The 15801-nt window shown below is 49.5% G+C and overlaps 1 long non-coding RNA gene across 1 annotated transcript; it reads right to left on the bottom strand.

Annotated features, from left to right (window-relative positions):
• Positions 1–1851: 1851 nt before the first annotated feature.
• LOC105497198 (uncharacterized) lies at positions 1852–6264 on the bottom strand. The gene is made up of 2 exons (XR_011617783.1): positions 4497–6264; positions 1852–2139 (listed from the first exon to the last, which is right to left on the bottom strand). It is a non-coding gene; the product is annotated as an uncharacterized lncRNA (long non-coding RNA).
• Between the last annotated feature and the right edge of the window lie 9537 nt (positions 6265–15801).

Below are 15801 nucleotides of genomic sequence, written 5' to 3'. Positions count from 1 at the left end.
GCAGCAGGAGTAGTAGTGGTCTCCTTCCTTATCCCCTGCTTTGAGCATTTTCACTAATTAGTGGGAGTTCTCACTTTTATTTTTACTTTCTGAGTCTCTTTGCGAGACAGAGCGATGGTTTGTTGTTTTTTTTTTTTTTTTTTTTTTTGAGACAGAGTCTTGCTATGTCGCCCAGGCTGGAGTGCAGTGGCCGGATCTCAGTTCACTGCAAGCTCCGCCTCCCGGGTTTACGCCATTCTCCTGCCTCAGCCTCCCGAGTAGCTGGGACTACAGGCGCCCGCCACCTCACCCGGCTAGTTTTTTGTATTTTTTAGTAGAGACGGGGTTTCACCGGGTTAGCCAGGATGGTCTCGATCTGCTGACCTCGTGATCCGCCCGTCTTGGCCTCCCAAAGTGCTGGGATTACAGGCTTGAGCCACCGCGCCCGGCCAATAGTGTTTTATGTAATACACTTGTGCTGAAGTTTTCTGATGAACCATGGTAGCTACAAAACCTTTTATTTGAAGGAACAAGTGTAATACACAGGGGAGCAGCAAGCAACTTTCTATTACCAGTAATATACTTACAATGAGGGTTTTAAATTTTTTTTTTTTTTTTTTTTTTTTTTTGAGACGGAGTCTCACGCTGTTGCCCAGGCTGGAGTGCAGTGGCGCGATCTCGGCTCACTGCAAGCTCCGCCTCCCGGGTTCCCGCCATTCTCCTGCCTCAGCCTCCTGAGTAGCTGGGACTACAGGCGCCCGCCACCTCGCCTGGCTAGTTTTTTGTATTTTTAGTAGAGACGGGGTTTCACTGTGGTCTCGATCTCCTGACCTTGTGATCCGCCCGCCTCGGCCTCCCAAAGTGCTGGGATTACAGGCTTGAGCCACCGCGCCCGGCCGAGGGTTTTAAATTTTTATAGCTGGAAACTATTTTGTAAGCGAAGACCTAGGATCAAACCTGTGTTAAACCTGTACAGGGACATGTATCAACTTTGTCATGTTCTAAGCAGGTTAGTTTTGTCACTGGGTCTTAAAAGCTTTTTCTTAGCGAGTAACACAGTATTTTTTAATAACAGAAGTTTTTCAGAGCCAGATGCTTGAACTTGGAGCATCTGTTTGGGGAAAGAGTTAAAGTAAAGTTATCTTGAGGCATTCACTCTTTTGCTTCTCAAGGCCATTGGTCTCTTACTTTTTTAATTTTTTTTTTTTTTTGAGATGGAGTCTCACTCTGTTGCCCAGGCTGGAGTGCAGTGGTATGGTCTCGGCTCACTGCAAAGTCCACCTCCCAGGTTCAGGTGATTCTCCTGCCTCAGCCTCCTGAGTAGCTGGGATTACAGGCACCTGCCACCATGCCCAGCTAATATTTTCTACTTCTAGTAGAGATGGGGTTTCGCCATGTTAGCCAGGCTGGTTTCAAACTCCTGACCTTGTGATCTGCCCACCTCGGCCTCCCAAAGCACTGGGATTACAGGCGTGAGCCACCGCACCCGGCCGGTCTCTTATGTTAGCCTTTTTATAAACATAACATGAAGAAACATCTAGGCTGCCAGCAATGTTTTCAGCCAACTGAGCAAATAGGTTTTTTCTGGTTTTGCTAAAGGAGGAGGTTCTGGTAACTTCTGGTTTGTATGTTTAAAGAATGACTGCAAGACTCAGAATTGTGCTGGGCTGAACAGGTCTGGGTTTCCTAAGTGGTATGTGTACAGTGGGGACACCTCATCTAGGTGTTTCTTCTAGCATGGTTATGGGGGGTAACAACAACAAAACCATGTGCAGCATATTCATATCCAGCAAGGACAAAAGAGGTCCTTACCTGGGAAAAAGGTTGAATACAGTGACAGAACAATAGGAAAGCAGTATTGCAGGAAAACTATTAAGATTTTTAACTACATTTACTTGTTTGATGAGTCCTCAAGCTTCGGTCGTGTATAGACTAGTCAGCTGCCGGTGTGTGACTAGAGCAGGGCTTGTTGTCTCCTCAAGCTGCAGCCGTATGTAGACTGGTCAGCCTCCGGAGTGACCAGAACAGGGCTATCATCCTCAGCAGCAGCTTGGTCTCGTCTCAGGATCAACCGGGTTGGATGATCTGCATCCTGCTGGCTGGTGCACTTGTCCTGAGCTGCCGGTGTTAACTGACTGTGGTGGATCCAAGACACAACACCTGCAAGGTTAACAGCAGTGGGAGTGGACAAGGTTACAGTATAGGGCCCATCCTATATGGGTCCTAGAAAAATTAGATTTTGGCCGGGCGCGGTGGCTCAAGCCTGTAATCCCAGCACTTTGGGAGGCCGAGACGGGCGGATCACGAGGTCAGGAGATCGAGACCATCCTGGCTAACCCGGTGAAACCCCGTCTCTAGTAAAAAATACAAAAAAAAAATAGCCGGGCGAGGTGGCGGGCGCCTGTAGTCCCAGCTACTCGGGAGGCTGAGGCAGGAGAATGGCGTAAACCCGGGAGGCGGAGCTTGCAGTGAGCCGAGATCCGGCCACTGCACTCCAGTCTCGGTGACAGAGCAAGACTCCGTCTCAAAAAAAAAAAAAAAAAAAAAAAAGAAAAATTAGATTTTACTGTAAACAGAGTCACTAGATTTAAAAGGGTGTCAGGCTTATAGGCATTTTCATGTATTTAATTATGAACACTTTGTATGGCTATTTTTTTTTTTTTTTTTTTTTGAGACGGAGTCTCGCTCTGTCGCCCAGGCTGGAGTGCAGTGGCTGGATCTCAGCTCACTGCAAGCTCCGCCTCCCGGGTTCACGCCATTCTCCTGCCTCAGCCTCCCGAGTAGCTGGGACTACAGGCGCCCACCACCTCGCCCGGCTAGTTTTTTGTATTTTTTTAGTAGAGACGGGGTTTCACCGTGTTAGCCAGGATGGTCTCCATCTCCCGACTTCGTGATCCGCCCGTCTCGGCCTCCCAAAGTGCTGGGATTACAGGCTTGAGCCACCGCGCCCGGCCCACTGTATGGCTATTTTTAAAACCTGCATTTGCGGCTGGGCGTGGTGGCTCACGCCTGTAATCCCAGCACTTCGGGAGGCCAAGGCGGGTGGATCTCTAGGTCAGGAGTTCAAGACTAGCCTGGCCAACATGGTGAAACTCCGTCTCTACTAAAACTACAAAAATTAGCTGGGTGTGGTGGCAGGCGCCTGTAATCCCAGCTACTCAGGAGGCTGAGGCAGGAAAATTGCTTTGAACCTTGGTGGCAGAGGTTGCAGTGAGCCAAGATTGCCCCACTGCACTCCAGCCTGGGCGACACAGTGAGACTCTGTCTCAGAAAACAAAAACAAACCGAAAAACCTGCATTTGCTTTCTTAAGGTTAATTTCTTTAGTTTCTGGAGGTCACCTTTAATTTGACCTATGATTTGAGGGTGACCGACCGAACAAAATCTTATAGGGCAAATACCTAGTTTGTTTGGTGGGGGTGCAGCTGACTCGGAGAAGGACCATAGGCAAAAACCTGATTTTATTTTAAATGAGCAAACAAGCACTAGTATGTACTGATAGCCTCCAGCACGGGGCAGTTCTGTAAAGTCCATAAGCAAGTTTTCACAAGGTATGGCTCTTTTTACTGTCTAAGTTTCTTAGAGGAGGGGTTCTTCTCCCCCCGCCCCCCCTTTGTAACTGTATTTAGTGGCTCAGCCTTCAGTGAGAAATTGGAATCCAGATACGGCAGAATCTTGCTGCTTTTAACTTCTAATGTGACCATGGGCTCCTGGGAGCCTCATGAGAAGGGCGTAGTCTGCCCTAGTCTTTACATTCTTCAGCTCCTGTCAGTCTGATCAGATCAGTATTTGGTTTCTCCAAGGTGCGGCAGCCCTTGGCAGATGGCCTCTTTGTCGTGCCGCCTTGGCCATTTCCTTTATTGCCTTTTTGAACATTTACCCTTCTAGTGTCTTTTCTTTTTGCATCTCGCACATTAATCTCTCTCCAGCCTGTCCGGCTCTTGAATCCTTGCCTAACTTGACTTCTTTCATATCTACATCCACGTCCACGTCCTCTCACATTGCTACTTTCTCTTTTATTACACTTACTCTTAGTCTTTCTTTTTCTTTTGCTCTTTCCCAGTTTTGTTCCTTGGTCACAGTCAACATACACCTTGGTGGCCACTTTTATAGACTGGATGATATTCATGCCTACAGCTTCTGCTTGATGTTACCCTGGGCTTGCTTTACAAATGAAGTATTCACTATATACTGATTTTCAGCAGCCTTAGGGTTAAATGGGGTGTAAAGCCAGAATGCTTTATAGAGTCTCTTATAAAACTGAGTTAGGCTCTTGTCAGCTCCTCGAAGCATTCCTGGAATTTTTTTTTTTATTACTTGCTTTTTTCTACCAACTCTTAGCCTCTGCAGAAGTGCTTCTCAGTACCTCTGCGAACGCTGAAGCTGAGTTGCATTCTCTGGGTGTTTTTTCCCCCTTTTTCCTACAGTTTAACAGGCTCTTTTCTTTATATAATTCTCCATGCACTTGGAGGGTGAAACAGGCATACTGAGAGTCAGTGTCAGTGTTTACAGTCTTACCTTTACTGAGTTCTAAGGCCTGAATTAAAGCAATGACCTCAGCTTAACGACAGTGTCCAGGGTTACCACCGCATACTCTGCACATCTCTCTCCTTGTGGGTTGATGAAGCTGTTCCCGTCCACGAATAGCTCCTAGTCTACTGATGCCCAAGGCTGGTCCCGGAGGCCAGGTCTGCTGGAGTAAACTTGAGTCCAACACCTCTACACAGTCATGCTCGACAGGGCTCTAGCTGTCGGGAGCAAGGTGGTGGGTTCAGGGTGTTTCCAGTTTAGTAGATCAATGGTTGAAAGGGGCTGATAGATGAAAGTCTGTTGCTCCCACGGATGTGGGCCTGGTCATTATAATAGACAGGTCCTCACATCTCCCTGAGAGGCATTTGCATAGCTTGAGCAAGACCAGATCTGAGACGGCCCACTGGCTATCTTGACTTCCTTCCTTGGCCTCTCGAGGCTCCGATCCTCCCCTTCGAGGTGAGACCTGGGGCGTGTTAGCTCCTGAATCTCGTTTCTGAGGGGGCTGTTTGCCTTGGTAAAGCGGGGCAGTAGGCTGGGACATATGGAGAAAGAATTTCTATGATCTCTGGCGGCTCCTGCAAAACTGGCTTCTCTTGCTGTTTCTGGGACTCCGTTTTTAACTCTGTGTCTGCTGGTGAAGCTGCTCTTACTTTTACTTTTGGCTTTTTTGCAATAAGCTGTTAAACAGGGCTAAATTTATGCTGGTTTTGTCTGTGTTATATTTAACCATGAGTCAATATAAAGGAACTTGATCTAGGTACACTGGCTGTCCTCCGACCCTGTCACCACCTTAAATACATGGCCAATTGTTCCTTGTCTATAGTTCCTTCGAAGGGCCATCCAACACCAAAAGAGGGAAGTTCTAATTCACACAGATCTTAACCTCTAAGGGGTTAACTTAACTCTATAATCTCCTGCAAAACCTTTCTTTTCTTTTTTTTTTTTTTGAGACGGAGTCTCGCTCTGTCGCCCGGGCTGGAGTGCAGTGGCCGGATCTCAGCTCACTGCAAGCTCCGCCTCCCGGGTTTACGCCATTCTCCTGCCTCAGCCTCCCGAATAGCTGGGACTACAGGCGCCCGCCACCTCGCCCGGCTAGTTTTTTTTTTTGTATTTTTTTTAGTAGAGACGGGGTTTCACCGTGTTAGCCAGGATGGTCTCGATCTCCTGACCTCGTGATCCACCCGCCTCGGCCTCCCAGAGTGCTGGGATTACAGGCTTGAGCCACCGCGCCCGGCCAAAACCTTTCTTAAGGTTCTGTAACATGCATTTTAATAGAGTAAGTTTTGATGATTTGATGACTTTCCTTTTTTCTTTTTGAAATGTTTTAACACAGTTCCTAGCCGAGTGGGCGCACTTTGTGTCCGACCTATTTTTCTCTTGAGACAAAACAACATTCACACTACAAGAAGGAAAGGGTAAAAGGTCATTTACTCATCTAATTCACACTAAATCAAAATCAAAGCTAAAACCAAGTGTTGTTAAAGGCACACCTGTTCGTCAAGCAATTTAAGCCAAGTCAAAATCAGAACCAAAACCGAAGTGCCAATAAAGGCACGCCTGTTTATCAAGCAATTCAAGTCAAGTCAAAATCAAAACTAAAACCAAAGTATCAGGCAATTAATTCAAGTCAAGTCAAAAACAAAAAACAAAGTATCAAGCAATTAAGTCAAGTCAAAAACAAAAACCAAAGTGCCGGTACAGGCATGCCGTGGGTGATCAGGCCACGCTTCCACTCAAATGGAGTGGGCGAGTTCCAAAGACCAGTCTTACCAAGTTTCAGATGTCCGGACTTAAAGGGCCAGTTCCTTCCCGGTGTTCAGCCACTGTGTTGATCCTCCGCAGGGGCCTGCTGTGCACTGCTCTGAAGAGGTAAATGCCTCCACCGGGGCAAATGCCTACCCGGGAGTGCTCTCAGGATCCGCATCGCTCAAGCTGGCCAGAGTCCCCCGCAGGGATGCTCTACAGGGCAGGCATAAGCTGCCTAAGGGGCTGCCTCGACCGTCCTTTAATCACCTCGCTTCCCGGTCAGGGAACCAAGAAATGTAGCAGGACAAGCCGCAGACAAAACTCCTCAAGACACCAAATTAGCTCAAGCCTGTAATCCCAGCACTTTGGGAGGCCGAGGCGGGCGGATCACAAGGTCAGGAGATCAAGACCACAGTGAAACCCCGTCTCTACTAAAAATACAAAAAAAAATTAGCCGGGCGCGGTGGCGGGCGCCTGTAGTCCCAGCTACTCAGGAGGCTGAGGCAGGAGAATGGCGTAAACCCGGGAGGCGGAGCTTGCAGTGAGCCGAGATCGCGCCACTGCACTCCAGCCTGGGCAACAGCGTGAGACTCCGTCTCAAAAAAAAAAAAAAAAAAAAAAAAACACCAGATTAAAGAAGGAAGAGGTTTTTTATTTGGCCCGGAACGTCAGCCGACTCGCATCTTTTTTTTTTTTTTTTTTTTTTCTTTGAGATGGAGTCTCGCTCTGTCGCCCAGACTGGAGTGCAGTGGCGCGATCTCGGCTCACTGCAAGCTCCGCTTCCCGGGTTCACACCATTCTCCTGCCTCAGCCTCCCGTGTAGCTGGGACTACAGGCGCCCACCACCATGCCTGCCTAATTTTTTTTTGTATTTTTAGTAGAGACGGGGTTTCACCGTGTTAGCCAGGATGGTCTCGATCTCCTGACCTTGTGATCCACCTGCCTCGGACTCCCAAAGTGCTGGGATTACAGGCGTGAGCCACCGCACATGGCAGACTTGCGTCTTAAGAGCCAAGCTCCCCGAAAAAGAAATACTTGGTCTTTTTAAAGGCTTACAACTTTAGGGGGTCCACGTGAAAGGGTCGTAATAAATTGAACAAGCGTGGGAAACGTGACTGGGGCCTACATGCATCAGCTAACAGAACAAAAAGTTTTACAATGCTTTTTTTTTCATACAGTGTCTGGGATTTACAGATAACACACGTAGTTTAGGCCAGGGGTTGATGTTATTATTATTACTTTTTTTAACTCCTAGGGCCGGGTGGCGTGCCAAGGTTGTCTGGCTATTTATCTTACTTTTGTTTCTCTCTCTCTTTCCTCCTGTCTTGTGAACTAGGCAAGGTCGGGGGAGGAGGGCAGCAGGAGTAGTAGTGGTCTCCTTCCTTAGTTGGAGTGAGCTGAGATTGCACCGCTGCACTCCAGCCTGGTGACAGAGCGAGACTCCGTCTCAAAAAAAAAAAAAAAAAAAAAAAAATTCCTTCTGCTAGGACTTCAGTGACCACATGGTCCCCATACACTGCTGCCTCATTTGATGTCCCTCCAGGCACCAGCCCCCGCCCACACTCCTGCTACAAAGCTTCCCATACACTTGTTTCATTGTGGTAAAATATTCAAAATATTTACCCTTACTGTCATTTAACACGTTTACAATGCTGTGCAACTGTCACCTCTATCGAGTTCCAGAGGTTTTTTATCAGCTGAAACAGAAGGTCTGTCTCCGTTAAGCAGCCCCTGCTGCCGGCCCCCAGCAACCATTCATCTGCTTTCTGTCTCAATAGATTTGCCTATTCTGCACATTTTGTAGAAATTGAATCATATCATATGAAGTCCTTTCCTTTCCCTTCCCTTCCCCTCCCTCCCTCCCTCCCTCCCTCCCTCCCTCCCTCCCTCCCTCCCTTCCTTCCTTCCTTCCTTCCTTCCTTCCTTCCTTCCTTCCTTCCTTCCTTCCTTCCTTCCTTCCTTCCTTCCCCCTTTCCTTTCCTTTCCTTTTCCTTTCCTTTTCTGACAGGGTCTGGGTGTGTCACCCAGGCTGGAATGCCATGGAGCGACGATCATGGCTCACTGCAGCCTCAACCTCCCAGGCTCAAGCACTCCACCTGCCTCAGCCTCTCAAGTAGCTGGAATTACAGGCACCTGCCACCAGGCCCAACTAATTTTTGTATTTTTGCGGGGATAGCGTCTTGCTGCGTTGCCCAGGTTGGTCTCGAACTGCTGGGCTCAAAACAGCCTCCCACCTTGGCCTCCCAAAGTGCTGGGATGACAGGTGTGAGCCACCATGCCTGGCCTGTTTTCAGCTTTATTGGGCATACACCTGTGAGTGGAGCGGCTGGGTCAGGGAGTGTATTAGTTCAGGTTCTCTAGAGAAACAGAAGCCACAGAATGTGTATATGCATACACAGCAAGAGATTCATTTTAGGAACTGGCTCCCAGGATTAGTGGACGTTTAGCTGGTTCAGAGTCTGATGGGGGGGCCAGGTGTGGTGGCACATGCCTGTCATTCCAGCACTTTGGGAGGCCAAGTTGGGAGGATCGCTTGAGTCCAGAAGTTTGGGATCAACCTGGCCAACATAGGGAGACCCTGTCTCTATTTAAAAAAAAATTTTTTTTTTTTTTTTTTTGAGACGGAGTCTCGCTCTGCCACCCAGGCTGGAGTGCAATGGCCGGATCTCAGCTCACTGCAAGCTCCGCCTCCCGGGTTCACGCCATTCTCCTGCCTCAGCCTCCCGAGTAGTTGGGACTACAGGCGCCCGCCACCTCGCCCGGCTAATTTTTTGTATTTTTAGTAGAGACGGGGTTTCACCGTGTTAGCCAGGATGGTCTCGATCTCCTGACCTCGTGATCCGCCCGTCTCGGCCTCCCAAAGTGCTGGGATTACAGGCTTGAGCCACCGCGCCCGGCCAAAAAAAAAATTTTTTAAGGTGGGGTGCGGTGGCTCAAGCCTGTAATTCCAGCACTTTGGGAGGCCAAGGTGGGCGGATCACGAGGTCAGGAGATCGAGCACATCCTGGGTAACACAGTGAAACCCCATCTTTATTAAAAATACAAAAAAAAGGCCGGGCGCGGTGGCTCAAGCCTGTAATCCCAGCACTTTGGGAGGCCGAGACGGGCGGATCACGAGGTCAGGAGATCAAGACCATCCTGGCTAACACGGTGAAACCCCATCTCTACTAAAAAAATACAAAAAACTAGCCGGGTGAGGTGGCGGGCGCCTGTAGTCCCAGCTACTCGGGAGGCTGAGGCAGGAGAATGGCGTAAACCTGGGAGGCGGAGCTTGCAGTGAGCGGAGATCCGGCCACTGCACTCCAGCCTGGGTGACACAGCGAGACTCCATCTCAAAAAAAAAAAAAAAAAAAAAAAAATTAGGCGGGCGTGGTGGCGGGCGCCTGTAGTCCCAGCTACTCGGGAGGCTGAGGCAGGAGAATGGCATGAACCTGGGAGGTGGAGCTTGCAGTGAGCCGAGATCATGCCACTGCACTCCAGCCTGGGCGACAGAGCGAGACTCCGTCTCAGAAAAAACAAAACAACAAAAAAAGTCTCCGTTCTCCTTGTCTGGAATGTGTTCATTTTTCTGATTCTCCCTGTGTCCTACTAGAAGATCCAGTGACACCCATGCCGAGGTCCACTCCTAAGAGACAGAGGGAACCTGCTTTAACTTCTTAAGAATCCTAATTACAGCATCCTCAGCTCTTCCCCAAAATGCCCTGAGGCACCTGCCCTGCCCTTAGCTGTCCCTTCTAGTTTCCTTGGGATCCTGTAATGTCTTCAGGATACTGTTCCAGCAGCCCCTGGGCCCCCTTTTTTTTTTTTTTTTTTTTTAAGACGGAGTCTCGCTTTGTCACCCAGGCTGGAGTGCAGTGGCGTGATCTCGGCTCATTTCAAGCTCCGCCTTCACTGGGCCCCATTCTAAGGTTCCTTGGACCCTGACAGAGTCCTCAATGCCCTGTTACGGTGTCCCTCAGGAGCCTGCTATGCTTTTCCTGGAAGTCTGACTACCATCACTGTGGGGTCCTCTATAACCCAGCCTTAGCTCTCATGTCCCCAGGGCCCTGCTGTAACATTACCATGACAATTGTAAAGCTCCTTGGACCACCTATGATACTCACAGGTCTTGTGTTCTTTTTTTTTTTTTTTAGATGGAGTCTGGCTCTGTCGCCCAGGCTGGAGGGCAGTGGTGTGATCTCAGCTCACTGCAACCTCCGCCTCCTGGGTTCAAGTGATTCTCCTGCCTCAGCCTCCCAAGTAGCTGGGATTACAGGTGCCCACCACCACGCCCAGCTAATTTTTGTATTTTTAGTAGAGACGGTGTTTCAACCATATTGGCCAGGCTGGTCTCAAACTCCTGACCTCGTGATCCATCTGCCTCGGCCTCCCAAAGTGCTGGGATTACAGGCATGAGCCACCGTGCCCAGCCGTTTTGTGTTCTTTCTGGAGGCTCCAGGGAAGAATCAGTGTTTTTGCCTTTCCCAGGTTCTAGGGGCTACCAGCATTCCTTGGCTCGTGGCCCACTCCTCCATCTTCAAGGCCAGCAGTACGGCATCTTCTCCCCTTTCTGACCCTTATGTTGGTCCTCACGTCTTCTCTCTCTGACACCAACCCGCCTGCCTCCCTCTCCAAAGGAGTCCTGTGATTGTGTTTAGGGCCACTTGGATAATCCAAGATCATCTCCCCATCTAAACTTAACCTAATCACATCACAGAGTCCTTTTTTCCCATATAAGGCCATAGTCAGAGGTTTTGGGGGATGAGGGCATGGACATCTTTGAGGCCATGATTCAGCCGGCCATGGTCATCTGGAGTGTCTTTCCTTGCCCCATTCTGATCTCCTCTCCTTGCTGTTATAATGGCCTGGGACTTTAGCCAGGAGGCCTGCCAGGGGTCTGCCTAGACATTCCTCATCATAGCCTTCCTTCCTGCCATGGAAGAAAAAGGCCTCAGTCAAGGTTGCAGTGAGCCATGATTGCATTACTGCACTCCAGCCTGGATGACTGAGCGAGACCCTAAAGAAAAATAAAAAGAAAAAGGCCTCAAGGCCCCTTAGTGCCACCTGGGAAACCCTTCCAGATGCCCTGGGGTCCTGCGATGTCTCCGGAGCCCATTTATAGCATCAGCTGGCTGACTTGCATCAGATCCTCAGGGTTCTGCTCTAGTGAGCCCTGACTACACCGTTTCCTTCCCGGGGATCCTGCTCTCATGTCCCCAGGGACCTATTAGAACCCTCTTAGACTGTCACCCGGGCTCCCCCAGAACAGCTATAACGTCCTGAGGGCTCCACTATAATGCAATAGAAAGCTCCCAGGCTGGGGGTGGTGGCTCACGCCTGTAATCCCAGCACTTTGGGAGGCCGAGGCGGGTGGATCACTTTAGGTCAGGAGTTCGAGACCAGCCTGGCCAACATGGCGAAACACCATCTCTATGATGCAAAAGTTCACCGGGCGTGGTGGCACATGCCTGTAATCCCAGCTACTAGGGAGGCTGAGGCAGGAGAATCACTTGAACCTGGGAGGTGGAGGTTGCAGTGAGCTGAGATCGTGCCATTGTACTCCAGCCCGGGCAACAAGAGCAGAACTCCATCTCAAAAAAAAAAAAAAAAAAAAAAAGATGGTTCAAGCAGAGCACTCACCAGGTGCTGGTCCCTTCTGATCCACTCCTTAGACTGCAGAAGGAGCTGGCCTTAAAGTCAGCCCTGGCCCCTGCCTCTGTGCCTACAGTGGCCCCAGGCAACTTTGAATTGTGCACTCTGAGCCATCCTAACCTCTGCCCCTCCTCTCCACCCCTACACAATAGTGCCCCCTACTGACCTGGGGGGAAATCACGCACTGAGTTCAAAACCAAAACCTGACTGTTCCAGGTACACCTGTCCCAGGCAAAGGTTCTTTATCTGGAAAATGGGGAGGATAATTGTGTCTTTATATTAGGGTGGTGCAAAAGTAATTGTGGTTTCTGCCATTAAAACCTCAATTGCAGGCTGCGCGCAGTGGCTCACGCCTATAATCCCAGCACTTTGGGAGGCTGAGGCGGGTGGATCACCCGAGGTCAGGAGTTTGAGACCAGCCTGGCCAACATGGCACAACCCCATCTGTACTACAAATACAAAAATTAGCCAGACGTGGTGGCACATGCCTGTAATCTCAGCTACTAGGGAGGCTGAGGCAGGATAATCACTTGAACCTGGGAGGTGGAGGTTGCAGTGAGCTGAGATCGTGCCACTACACTCCAGCCTGGGCAACAGAGTGAGACTCAAAAACAAACAAACAAAAAACCACAATTGCTTTTGCACCAACCTACTATTTCATTAGAAGCTTCAGCAGGCCAAAGGCTCCACATGGGGCACACAGGGCATCCGTAGTAGCCCTGGTTCCTGTTAACGCCCCCACTCCCCAGCCAGGCTGGGCCCCCAGGGATCCCACTGGATTGCAGGCTCTGACACCAGGCCCTGGCTGGAGCTGTCTTGCTCACTCTTGCACCCATCCCTGGGGAACAGCACAATAAATATTTGTAGAATGAATGCCCCGGGAAGGCTTGATGTGCTCCTAAAACTCATGTAGAACATCCTTGGTGTTCTGCTAGAATGTTCTAGCTAAATTTATACTGGCCTCTGAAACATCTATAAGTCTTTTATTTTTACTTTTTTGCTTGAGACAGGGTCTCACTCTGTCACCCAGGCTGGAATGCAGTGGTATGATAATAGCTCACTGCAGCCTCGACCTCCCAGGTTGAAGCGATCCTCCCACCTCAGCCTCCCAAGTAGCTGGTACTACAGGTATGTACCACCACACTTGGCTGATTTTTAATTTTTTTTTGTAGAGATGGGGGTCTTCCTATGTTGTCTAGGCTGGTCTCAAACTGCTGGGCTCAACAGAGCCTCCCATCTTGGCATCCCAAAGTTGGAGGTAGCTGGTACTACAGGTATGTACCACCACACTTGGCTGATTTTTAATTTTTTTTTGTAGAGATGGGGGTCTTCCTATGTTGTCTAGGCTGGTCTCAAACTGCTGGGCTCAACAGAGCCTCCCATCTTGGCATCCCAAAGTTCTGGGATTGCAGGGTGAGCCACTGCGCCTGGCCTGTCTTGCTATAATATGTAATAGAGCCAGGACTTACTACAGTGTTAGACCGAGGAATTTCCTGCTGGGCTCAGGGCAGTGCTGACACTTGGCAGTGGGCCTGCTTAACTATTCCTGGAACACACTCCAATTCAATTTCCAGACTCCACTCACACACCTTGGGACTAGTTCAATGAGCTCAGGTGCCTGCTACATAAATAACATTTTTTTTTTTTTTTTGAAACGGAGTATCGCTGTGTCACCAGGCTGGAGCGCAGTTGTGCAATCTTGTCGCACTGCAACCTTCGCCTCCCGGGTTCAAGCGATTCTCCTGCCGCAGCCTCCCGAGTAGCTGGGACTACAGGCACATGCCACCATGCCCAGCTAAATTTTGTATTTTTATTAAAACCGGGTTTCACCACGTTGGCCAGGATGGTCTTGATCTCCTGACCTTGTGATTCGCCCGCCTCGGCCTCCCAAAGTGCTGGGATTACAGGCGTGAGCCACTGCGTCTGGCCGATAACATATTTTATATAATTACAAATACAGCCATGGGCCGGCTATAATATACCTGAGTATTGCAACCATATAATATCAGCAGGGCCTGTTACAGGAGCCCAAGGTCTTACTTAGTATTCTAATAGCCCACAGGAGGCTGCAGCAATGACACCCATCTGGCTCTAATATCGTAGGTGCAGGGCTGCAATACAAGATAACCGAGACCTGCCCTGTTTTCACATGGTAGGTCTGATGCCTGTCTTTTTATTTTTTTGCTTTGAGATAGGGTCTGACTCTGTCACCCAGGCTGGAGTGCAGTGGTGTCATCCTAGCCTGCTATAGATTCGGACCTCTGGGCTTAAGTGATCCTCCTGCCTCAGCCTCCTGAATAGCTGGGACTACAGACCCAACTGAATTTTTTTTTTTTTTTTTTTTTTTGGAGATGGGGTCTCACTCTGTCACCCAGGCTGCAGTGCAGTGGCATGATCTCGTCTCACTGCAACCTCCGCCTCCTGGGTTCAAGCGATTCTCCTGCCTCAGCCTCCCGAATAGCTGGGACTACCACGTCTGGCTAATGTTAATATTTATAGTAGAGATGGTGTTTCACCATATTGACCAGGCTGGTTTCGAACTCCTGACCTCGTGATCTGCCTTGGCCTCCCAAAGTGCTGGGATTACAGGTATGAGCCACCGCGCCTGGCCTAATTATTATTATTATTATTGTTTTAGTAGAGACAGGAGTCTCCCTATGTTGCTCAGGCTGGTCTCTAACTTCTGGCTCAAGCGATCCTCCTGCCCTGGCTTCCCTAAGTATTGGGATTACAGGTGTGAGCCACAGCACCTGGCCTGACCGCTATCATTATAAACCCAGAACCCTACTATAAAAGCTAACTTTCCTGTGAAAAGGCAATGCCATTGGGGCCCCCTATAGATATTCGACAGAATATTCTAGAAACATGCTAAAACAGACTCAACATCCCGTGACAAACTACCAGGGCTTGCTGTAATGGAGCCAGGATTCTGCAATCATACAATAAATATTAAAACAAAAACCACAGGTCCATTACAGCAAGGGCTGCCTGCCAGAGACCCTGGTCCTTAAGCCTGACCAAGGGGCCTCAGGGGATGCTGTAACATGACACTATGGGGCCTTTCTCCAACAGCAGGCCGAGGGCCCCCCGCATTGTTACTTTCCAGTGTACACTTAATCAGGACGGTTCTATCCCATTATCACACATGAGCATTGTTTTTTTTTTTGTTTTTTTTTTTTGTTTTGAGACTGAGTCGCCCTCTGTTGCCCAGGTGGAGTGCAATCTCGGCTCACTGCAACCTCCACCTCCCGGGTTCAAGTGATTCTCCTGCCTCAGCCTCCTGAGTAGCTGGGACTACAGGTGCACGCTATCACACCGGCTAACTTTTGTATTTTTAGCAGAGACATGGTTTCGCCACATTGGCCAGGGTGGTCTTAAACTCCTGACCTCAAGTAATCCGCCTGCCTCGACCTTACGAAGTGCTGGGATTACAGCCATGAGCCACGGGACCCGGCACACATGAGCATATTGATCCTCCCAATAGGGCAGGGAGGCAAGAAGCCATTTAACAGATTAGGAAACTGAGGCTCTGTGGTGGAGGAGTGGGTCTCTTTTCCAAGCCCACACACGGCCAGGGAGCTGCAGGGCCAGAAGTTGGAACAGAGCCTCGGTGGGTCTCTGTTGCATCTGGGGCCTCTGGCTCAGCTTTACTGCTTCCAGTTATTGAGCCCCTGAAGCCTAGGGGTCAAGGTCCGCCCAGTGAAAATGTGGCAACTTCACATCATTAATTCCCTTCACGACCATCCATTTTTCCATCAATCAGGAAGGACGCTGGTGTTGAGGCGGACGTACGTTATCAAGGACAGTAACCACCATGGCTTCTGAAGTTTTGCCAAAACCTCAGATGCGTGGCCTTCTGGCCAAGCATCTGTGACTTCATATTGTTGAAGCATTATGGTATCCCTGGGGGCTG

This window comes from Macaca nemestrina, chromosome 20 (assembly GCF_043159975.1).
Source record: "Macaca nemestrina isolate mMacNem1 chromosome 20, mMacNem.hap1, whole genome shotgun sequence".
Classification (NCBI taxonomy): Eukaryota; Metazoa; Chordata; class Mammalia; order Primates; family Cercopithecidae; genus Macaca; species Macaca nemestrina.
This window is presented reverse-complemented; position numbering and strand designations above follow the sequence as displayed.